Source organism: Ovis aries, chromosome 20 (genome assembly GCF_016772045.2).
Source record: "Ovis aries strain OAR_USU_Benz2616 breed Rambouillet chromosome 20, ARS-UI_Ramb_v3.0, whole genome shotgun sequence".
NCBI classification, from domain to species: Eukaryota; Metazoa; Chordata; class Mammalia; order Artiodactyla; family Bovidae; genus Ovis; species Ovis aries.
Window position 1 is genome coordinate 15,463,584 of NC_056073.1, and position 10,012 is coordinate 15,473,595.

Genomic DNA, 10,012 nt, shown 5'->3' on the forward strand with positions numbered 1-10,012 from the left:
CAGGAGTCTGAGTGAACTCTGGAAGTTGGTGATGGACAGGGAGGCCTGGCGTGCTGCAATTCATGGGATCACAAAGAGTCGGACACAACTGAGCAACTGAACTGAACTGAACTGAACTGAAAACTTCTCTAAAAAGAAATTAAGCCTACGGACTTCACTGGCGGTCCAGTGGTTTAAGACTTCGCCTTTCAGTGCAGGGAGTGTGGGTTCAGTCCCTGGTCAGGGAACTAAGATCCCACATGCTTCCTGGCCCAAAGGCCAAAAACCATAAAACAAGCAATAGTGTAACAAATTCAATGAAGACTTTAAAAATGGTCCCCATCAAAAAAATCTTAAAAAAATAAAAAAGCCTGTTTAAAAAAGAAAACAAACTAAAAGTCAATTTAAGGAGCAGTTAGTTCTCCAAATCCCCTCTCTTACTCTGTGCAGGTCAGTTCCTTTCCCCCTCTGTACCATTGCAGGTGATGGGAGATGCATATTCTAGAGTGAGTAAGACGGAGAGTCTTTGGGCTGGGGAACACAGATGTAAGAGAGGCAGGGTCACTTCAGGCGGACTGGGTGAGAGACTCTGACATCAAGAGAGACTTTTTTTTAGTATTCCCTAAAATGTATTTATCTATCTATTTAGTTCTGGTTGCCCTGGGTCTTCTTTGCTACTCGAGGACTTTTCTCTAGTTGCAGCAAGTAGGGGCTACTCTCCGATGCAGTGCATGGGCTTGCCATCGCGGTGGCTTCTCTTGTGGAGCACAGGCTCTAGGCGCATAGGCCTTAGTAGTTGTGGCCCACGGACTTTGTTGCCCCACAGCATGTGGGATCTTCCCAGATCAGGGTTGAACCCATATCCCTTGCATTGGCAGGCGAAGCTGAACCACTGTACCACCGAGGAAGTCCTCAAGGGCTTCTAAAGGGTAGAGGCAGCAAAGGCCCGCCCATAGTTGCAAAGCTTTTAGAGTTCCATTCTTCAGCAGGAACCCAAAGGTTCACAGACACATGAGGAAAGCATCTAATATGAAGAACAGAGATCAAAACAAACAGATGAAAGCAACTTGGGGGATACTGTTGTGCAGACGGAAGGAAACTTTTTAAAAAATTATTTATTCTCAGAGAAATATGATATTGCAACCATGAGATCAGAATAAGATGCTATAAAAATGAACATTCAGGGGACAAAATAAGGTCTCAGAGATTTAAAATACAACAGGAATGACAATTAAACAGAAAGACTGGAAGTTAAAGATATCCTCCCAAACTGTAGCAAACAAAGAAACAAAATCAAAGAAACAAAAAAAAAAAAACAGAAAAGAGAAAAATCCCTTAAAAATTATTTCAAGAGCTCTTTCCCTTCAGCAGGCCACAGACAATCCACCCTGCCTGGTGTTACCGGTATTGTAAGAACAAGCCATACCCAAAATCTCCCTTCGGCTTATGCCGAGATGTCCCTGATGCTAAGATTAGCATCACTGACCTGGGACAGAAGAAGGCAAAAGTGATGAGTTCCTACTCTGTGGCCACATGGTATCGGATGAATATCAGCAGTTCTCCTCTAAAGCCCTGGAGGCTGCCCATATTTGTGCCAGCAAGTACATGGCGAAAAGCTGTGGCAAAGTTGGTTTTCACATCCGAGTGTAGCTCCACCCCTTCTATGTCACCTACATCTATAAGATGTTGTCCTGTGCTAGAGTGATAGACTCCAGACAGGTATGCAAGATGCCTTTGGAGAGCCCCAGGGCACAGTGGCCAGGGTCCACACTGGCCAAGTCACGATGTCCATCCTCACCAAGCTGCAGAACAGGAAGCATGTGACTGAGGTCCTCTGCAGAGCCAAGTGAAAGTTTCCTGGACACCTGACGATCCACATCTCCAAGAAGCAGGGATTTACTAAGTTTAACGCAGATGAATTTGAAAACACGGTGGCAGAAAAGCAGTTTATCCCAGATGGGTGTGGGGTAAAATATATACCCAATCGTGGCCCTCAGAACAAATGGTGGCCCTTGCGCTCATGAGAGCCAGGGCACTGTCGCCTGCTTACTTACACCCACCAATAAATCCTACTTTCCTATCAAAAAAAAAAAAATTACTTCTAGAGCATTTCCCAGAATTGATGGACATGAGTTTCCAAACTGAATAGGCCAAAGTAAAAAGTAAAGTAAATGTCGCTCAGTCGTGTCCGTCTCTTTGCGACCCCATGGACTGTAGCCTACCAGGTTCCTCTGTCCGTGGGATTTTCCAGGCAAGAATGCTGAAGTGGGTTGCCATTGCCTTCTCCAGGAGATCTTCCCAACCCAGGAACCAAACTCAGGTCTCCCGCATTGTAGGCAGACGCTTTACCATCTGAGCCACTGGGGAAGTGACCTAAAATAGGCCAAAGAGTATATGAAAATGCCCCTTCACCAAAGCACAACGTCACAGAATTTCAGAACACCGGTGACAAAGAGAAGATGCTACAAACTTCTAGAAAAAAACAATCACGTGAAAGGATCAGGACTCAAAACAGCATTGGCTGTTTCAGAGAACTGTCACAGAATGTGAGGGAGCATTGCCTTCAAAGTTCTAAGGGAAGATTTTTTCCAACCTAAAGTTCCATACTCTGCCAAACTATTAAATATAAAACAAAAACATGCTGAGACATGCAAATTCTCCCCAAATTACAACTTCCATTGACCATTTCTACAGTGGGAGGGTGGAGGTGTGTTCCCTCCTGCAAACACAAGACAAAGACATCAGAAAATCCACAGGAGAGAGAGATTAGGATCAGTGCGTGAAATAGAGAGCCAGTAGGTCCTCCTGCAGAAGTGAAAGGGCTCTGGGAACAATTTATTCAAGAAGATGAAATGCATAGAATGCCTAAAATTTGGACTTACTGAGATGAGATCTACACTACCGGGAAAGATTTGGGGACCGAATCACTAACATGGATAAGGAAAGCAAAGCAAATTTTAAAAAGGGCAGCTCACTCCATAGAGAACAAATGTTGAAATAATATTAATAATCTACTACATGGTTTAGCTATAAATAACAATTAGTCATAAAAATGAAGACGTTGATGAGACTTCCCTGGTGGCCCAGTGGTTAAGACTCTGAGCTTCCGCTGCAGGGGGCCTAGGTTCAGTTCCCCGGAATGGGAAGTTAAGATCCCACAGGCTGTGAGGTGTGGCCAAAAAAATTTTGATTTAATTTAAAAAAGTGAAAACATTGAATTTCTGTCTAACCAAGAGGATGATATAACCACATTGGGAGAATGGGGAGACAGGCAGGGGTTCTAGGTGAAGGTTCTAATGGGGAGGATGGATAAAAGAAAATTTAATCTACATCTTATAAAGTGAGAACTTAGGGACTTCCCTGCAGTCCAGTAGTTAAGACTTCACCTTCCAATGCAGGGGGTGCAGATTCGATCCTTGGTCAGGGAGCTAAGATCTAGCATGCCTCCCAGCCAAAAAGCTAAAACGTAAACCAGAAGCAAGATTGTAACAAATTCAGTAAAAACTTAAAGATCCACATTGAAAAAAAAATCTTAAAAAAAAATTAAGTGAGAACTTAATTGGGACCTAATACTGATAAGTCCAAAAATAGTGATACAAGTCTCTTCCACAGAAGTGTGCACTGCTAAAACTCAAAGGAATCATCTAAAAGAATTGACGGTGCCTGTACCTGAGGAGTGGGGGATGGGCTGAGGGGGTGGCAGTGGGGGCCAGAGAGCCAGGTCACTGCTGCTTTCTTCACAAGGCTGATAGAGCTCAATCTTTTCAACCACATCCGTTATACACATCTGTGTCTTTTTTGCTGTCTTGCATACAGGGTCGTCATTGCCATCTCTAAATTCCATATATATGTGTTAGTATACTGTATTGGTGTTTTTCTTTCTGGCTTACTTCACTCTGTATAATCGGCCCCAGTTTCATCCATCTCATCAGAACTGATTCAAATGTATTCTTTTTAACGGCGCAGCACGTAGTCCTCTCTGGTCTAATTCCATGCTTATTCACCTTCCTGTCTCCTAGAAAGCGAGCTTTACAAAAACCAGCACCCAGCCCAGTACCTGTCAGACAGCAGACCACATGCTTGAGGACTGAATCATTGTAGGTTCAAGCTGGGAGGAAACTTTCATTTCAACCTGATCGTTTTACAGGTTAGAAAACAGAAGGCCCCAAAAGAAAGGGGATGTTCCCCAGGGCCCACGTGGTGAGTGACAGCTCCCAGGCTACACTGTCAACCTCTGGATTCTCTGTCCATCCTCCCGCAGGCCCAGGGGCTGCCCTCAAACCTACAGAATCAGTGACAGTTTGAAAACTAAACAGCTCTTGTGGGGAGAGGATTTAAAGAGGGAGGAGAGGCAACAGGAAGAGAGAAGACAAGCGCCCAGGCAGATAAAAGTGGCTCCTACCGGAATGCCGTGGCCTAGCCAAGCCGGCAGCATCTCCCAGAAGGGAAGGTGACCACCTGGGACCCACCAGGGGTCCAACTGACACTCAGAGTTCCAGATCATACCTCATGGCTTGCCATCCAGGGATCAGCATGACGCTACTGCTGCTGCCAAGTTACAGAATGGCCCCGGGGAGGCTGCAGCAGAAAAATGGCACATCTCCTCCATGCTTTCCGTGAGCAAATGCAGCCCCAAAGGGCACTCTCTGCTGCTTCCAAATACTACCCAATGCATCCACGTTGGGATTCCCAGGTGGCTCTAGTGGTAAATAACCCGCCTGCCAGTGCAGGTAGATGTAAGAGACACAGGTTCAATCCCTGGGTGGGGAAGATCCCTTAGAGAAGGTCACAGCAACCCACTCCAGTGTTCTTGCTTGGAGAATCCCACAGACAGAGGAACCTGGCAAGCTGCAGTCCATAGGGTTGCACAGAGTCAAACATGACAGAAGAGACTTGGCACGCACGCACATCCATGTTAGGTGGAAATCGACTTTCACCCAGATCTCTATTGTCAGCAAGGTCTGCGGCATCTGGCTTTCAGCTCCATGACTTCTGCCGAGAAGGGTGGACCCGAGGCTGAGAGTGACGCTCCACGGTGCCTTCTGGTGATCCCTCGGCATCCCTCTCACCTCTCCCGCTATCGCAGGCTGCTGCACCAGGAGTGTCCCTTCTCTTCCCAGGGCTCCAGTGAATGCCTGTCTGTTAGTAAATTCACACAAACTGATGCCTGAAGGGTCCCCTGGCTACCCAGCTCTGAATCCTGGTGTGGGCTCTACAGGCCCGAGGAGATGCTAATCTTGTCAATCTAAGCATCCAGGCATCGAGGATCAAGAGAGGAGGGAAACTTCAGGTTTAGCTTGTGGCTCAGGAAGACTATTCAGCAGGATGCTGGGAGACAGGCAGGAGGGAATCCTGCGCCAGGGAAATGCCCAATGTGGGCAGCTCCGTATCCATCACAGAGCAGGCACTGGATATCAGGAGGCTGGCCACATGGGTCCCCAGGTTAGCAAGCTAGACAAACTAGGTGACCTTTTTCAGAGATCAGATCCAGTTGGGGTCACGTGAAGTCTAGTGGCGGCCCAGGCAGGGTAGGGGGCTGGGAATCTGTCTGGGTCGAAGAGCTGGTGGCTCAGGACTTCTCTGGTGGTCCAATGGCTAAGACTCCAAACTCTCAGTGCAGGAGGCCCGGTTCCATCCCTGGTCAAGGAACTAAATCCCGCATGCCACAACTAGCAGCTTGCATGCCACAGCAAAGACCTGAGGCAGGGCATCCCTGGTGGCTCAGTGGTAACAGAATCTGCCTGCCCCTGCAGGGGACATGGGTCTGATCCCTGATCCAGGAAGATCCCACAGGCCTCAGAGCAGCTAAGCCTGAGCACCGTAACTATTGAGCCTATGCTCTAGAGCCCAGGAAGCACGACTCCTGAGCCCACGTGCAGCAACTCCTGACGCCCAGGTGGCCTAGAATCCATGTTCCACGACAAGAGAAGCCACCGCTGTGAGAAGCCTGTGCACCGCAACGAAGAGCAGCGCCCACTCTCCACAACTAGAAAAAGGCCGTGCAGCAACAAAGACCCACACGGCCAAGACACATACATAAACACAATTATATATAAGACCTGGCTCAGCCAAATTAATAAAAAAAATTTAATTTGGTGGCCATGGAGCCCCTTTCTCCCAGCATGAGCTCTCAGTGCAGAACCTGGCCTCCTGTTCCATCTTGCACTGCCCTCCTGAGCCTGCTGCACTCTGGCTGGGGGACTAGGAGCGTCCTGGACTGGGGCAAGTTGGACAGCATCTCTCTCTCCCCACTAGCATGGAAATGCGGGGTCCCTGCTGATCTCCCCACCATCCCTTTGCCTTGCCCATCTTGGAATCAGACACACTAGGTCCAGCCTACACTCCAGTACTTTTCTATTAATAGCTATGAAACCATGGGCACGGTGACATCACCTTTCTGAGCCTGCGTTCTCCCATCTGTAAAATGGAGTGAAAGGTACCATTCTCCCAGGAACGTTGTGAGGATTAAACAAATAACACGTGTAAGGCTGTTGGTGGTGCTTGGCACACAATCAGGTGCCTGTTGCTGTTATGCGGTGCTCCAAACTGCGGTGACTTAAAGCAGCAGCTATTTGCTATCTCCCACGTTGCTGGGGGCTCAGCTGGGGTGACCTGTGTGCCTCATGGTGGTAGTGGGCTCACTCATTTGGCTGCATTCAGCTGGCAGTTTCGCTGGGGCAGTGGGACCTCCTTCTCCAGTTGGGTGGTTTTCTCACCTGGCAGTCCAGAGCTCCAAGGAGTCCAGGCAGAAGGGATCAGTTAACGCTCAGGCTGAAAGGGGCACATCTTCGCTTCTGGTGCATGCTATTGGTCAAGGCGAGTTCCCAAGGCCAGCCCAGACCCACAGGGAGGGGAGATGGCCTCCGTCTCCTGGTAGGAGGAGGGACATGGCACAGGGATGGGGGAGCTTGTTGGGGGCTGTCTTTGGAGACAGGGTACCAGCACGTAACAGTCAGTGGCAGGTGGGGGAAGTTCGGTTTGACCACTCGGATTAGCACTGTCTGGAGTCTAGCCCAGAGCAATGCTTCGCAGACAATGGGGGCTGTATCACAGGTGTCCCAGAGATGACTCGATGGCAAAAAGTAATTGCATTTTGAGTCCTTTTTAATCCTTTTGATACCGTCAAAGAGAAAGATGTCAGCTTAGTGCTAGCCTGTGTCTAATAACATCTCTATCAAACTAGCTATCTCTGGCCCGGCATTAGCAATATCTGGCAGGCACAATATCTTGACAGCACATAGTATGTTGCTTTGTTTCCTCTTGCATTTATTTTTACAATTGCCAAGTGGGCTGGCTTTCCACTTCTGAGGGTAATAGGGCATTGGCTGAAGTAAAGAGAGTCTTCTCAATGGAGAGATCAGAACCCAACAGCTTCCCAGCTCAGGCTACGATTTCTCACCTGATAACCCTACCTGATAACCCTACTACTCTGAAAAGGCAATGGCAGCCCACTCCAGTACTCTTGCCTGGAAAATCCCATGGACGGAGGAGCCTGGTAGGCTGCAGTCCATGGGGTCGCTAAGAGTCGGACACGACTGAGCGACTTCACTTCCACTTTTCACTTTCATGCATTGGAGAAGGAAATGGCAGCCCACTCCAGTGTTCTTGCCTGGAGAATCCCAGGGACGGGGAAGCCTGGTGGACTGCCATCTGTGGGGTCGCGCAGAGTCGGACACGACTGAAGTGACTTAGCAGCAGCAGCAGCAGCAACCCTACTACTGGTGAGTCTGTTGTCCACCGCCACCCCAAAAGAAAAGCCCCCAGCACCCTCATCACCTTCACCCCTCAAGCTTTCCTCCTTAACATTAAATTCCACTCCCACAGACGTTCCTTTTCATCTTAACTGGCCTCTTCCAGAAACTCCTCTGTGCTTTATTCTTTTATCCCTATTGAAATATGGTAGGAGTCACTTTATTTTTTTTTAATACAGTATTTTGTTTATTTTTAAAAATTAATTTTTGCTGGATTTTAGTTGCTTTACAAGGTTGTGTTGGTTTCTGCTGTGCAGCAGAGTGGCCCAGCTATACATACACAAAGACGCACTCTGTCTTTAGATTCTTTTCCCACATAGGTCATTATGGAGGATGGAGTAGAGTTCCCTGTGCTATGGAGTTAGGCTTTACTCTTCCCCAACACCCTCCCCATTCTCTGCAAGCAGGCAGTGTGGGGCAGTGGGGAGCACTTGGGTTCTTTGGTGAGATCTGGGGTCTATCCTGTACCAGACATAGTCCTACCCTTCATGTTTGCAGCTAGAGCAATAGTGCAAAGGAGACCCCCTCCCACTTCCATATCCTGATAGTTAAAAGCTGCAAATAAAGCCAACAATCCATTATGTGAAATAAGTTCCAGTTTCCTAGGCTGACAAAATATATCTTACTTAAAACCAAAAACATGTCTGTGTGTGTACGCTGAGCTATGCTTTTTCTATGATGATAGAAAAATATAAAAATCACTGAATTTTGTGTCATTTTATAATGTCTTTAAAAAAATATTTATTTATTTACTTGTCTGTTGTTTCTAGTTTTCATCAAATTTAAGAAGAAAGCTATAATTACTTCTCCTAATATATATATTTTTATTTCCCTGTCCCAATCTGAGTCTTCAGTTTCTCACGTGTTAGATGACTTGACAGTATTCAAATGTCACTGATGTTCTACTTATGTTTTTTCACCTCTTATTTTTCCTCTGAGCTGCAGTTTAGATATTTTTTAACTGGTATATCTGAATATTCACTGATAATTTCTTCTACAATGTCTAAACTGTTCTTAGTCACATTCAGTGTATTTTTTTAATTTAAGATATTATATTCATTTAAAATGATGAAGCACAAGCTGGAATCAAGATTGCTGGGAGAAATATCAATAACCTCAGATACGCAGATGACACCACCATTATGGCAGAAATTGAAGAAGAACTAAAGAGACTCTTGATGAAAGTGAAAGAGAAGAGTGAAAAAGCTGGCTTAAAACTCAACATTCAGAAAACTAAGATCATGGCATCTGGTCCCATCACTTCATGGCAAATAGATGGGGAAACAATGGAGAGACTTCATTTTGGGGGGCTCCAAAATCACTGCAGATGGTGACTGCAGCCATGAAATTAAAAGATGGTTCTCCTTGGAAGAAAAGCTATGACCAACTTAGACAAGCATATTAAAAAGCAGAGACATTACTTTGCCAACAAAGGTCCGTCTAGTCAAAGCTATGGTTTTTCTAGTAGTCATGTATGGATGTGAGAGTTGGACTATAAAGAAAGCTGAACACCAAAGAATTGATGCTTTTGAACTGTGGTGTTGGAGAAAACTCTTGAGAGTCCCTTGGACTGCAAGGAGATCCAACCAGTCCATCCTAAAGGAAATCAGTCCTGAGTATTTATTAGAAGGACTGATTTTGAAGCTGAAACTCCAATACTTTGGCCACCTGATGAGAAGAACTGACTGATTGGAAAAGACCCTGATGCTGAAGGCAGGAGGAGAAGGGGACGACAGAGGATGAAATGATTGGATGACAGCACCGACTCGATGGAAATGAATTTGAGCAAGCTCCGGGAGCTGGTGAGGGACAGCGAAGCCTGGCGTGCTACAGTCCATGGGGTCACAAAGAGTCAAACACAACTGAGTGACTGAACTGAACTGATTTTTCATTTTTGGACATGACAGTTGGGTTTTTTTTTTTAAAACTTCTGTTTCTCTCTTGTTTGTGTTTGTATGTTTCTCTGCCTTCTTGAATACATGAGGCATATGAGTGAAGCACATTTATATTATCTCTTCAGTGTCTTCCTCTGCTAGTTATTTCATCTCTTCATTTCTGAGTCTTTCTACTGATTGATTTTTCTCCTGATTGTGGGTCATATTTTTCTACTTTGCATGCCTTTTGTTGTTGTTTGTTCCTAGATTTTTTTTGGCCATACTGCTCAAGGCTTACAGGATCTTAATTCTCCAAAAACTTCCCTGGTGGCTTAGAGGGTAAAGCATCCGCCTGCAATGCAGGAGACCTGGGTTCGATCCCTGGGTCGGGAAGATCCCCTGCAGAAG

The 10,012-nt window shown here is 46.3% G+C and overlaps 1 pseudogene; it reads left to right on the forward strand.

Annotated features, from left to right (window-relative positions):
- The first annotated feature begins 1,318 nt into the window (after nt 1–1,318).
- LOC101108784 (large ribosomal subunit protein uL16-like) lies at nt 1,319–3,598 on the forward strand (annotated as a pseudogene).
- Nucleotides 3,599–10,012: the final 6,414 nt, after the last annotated feature.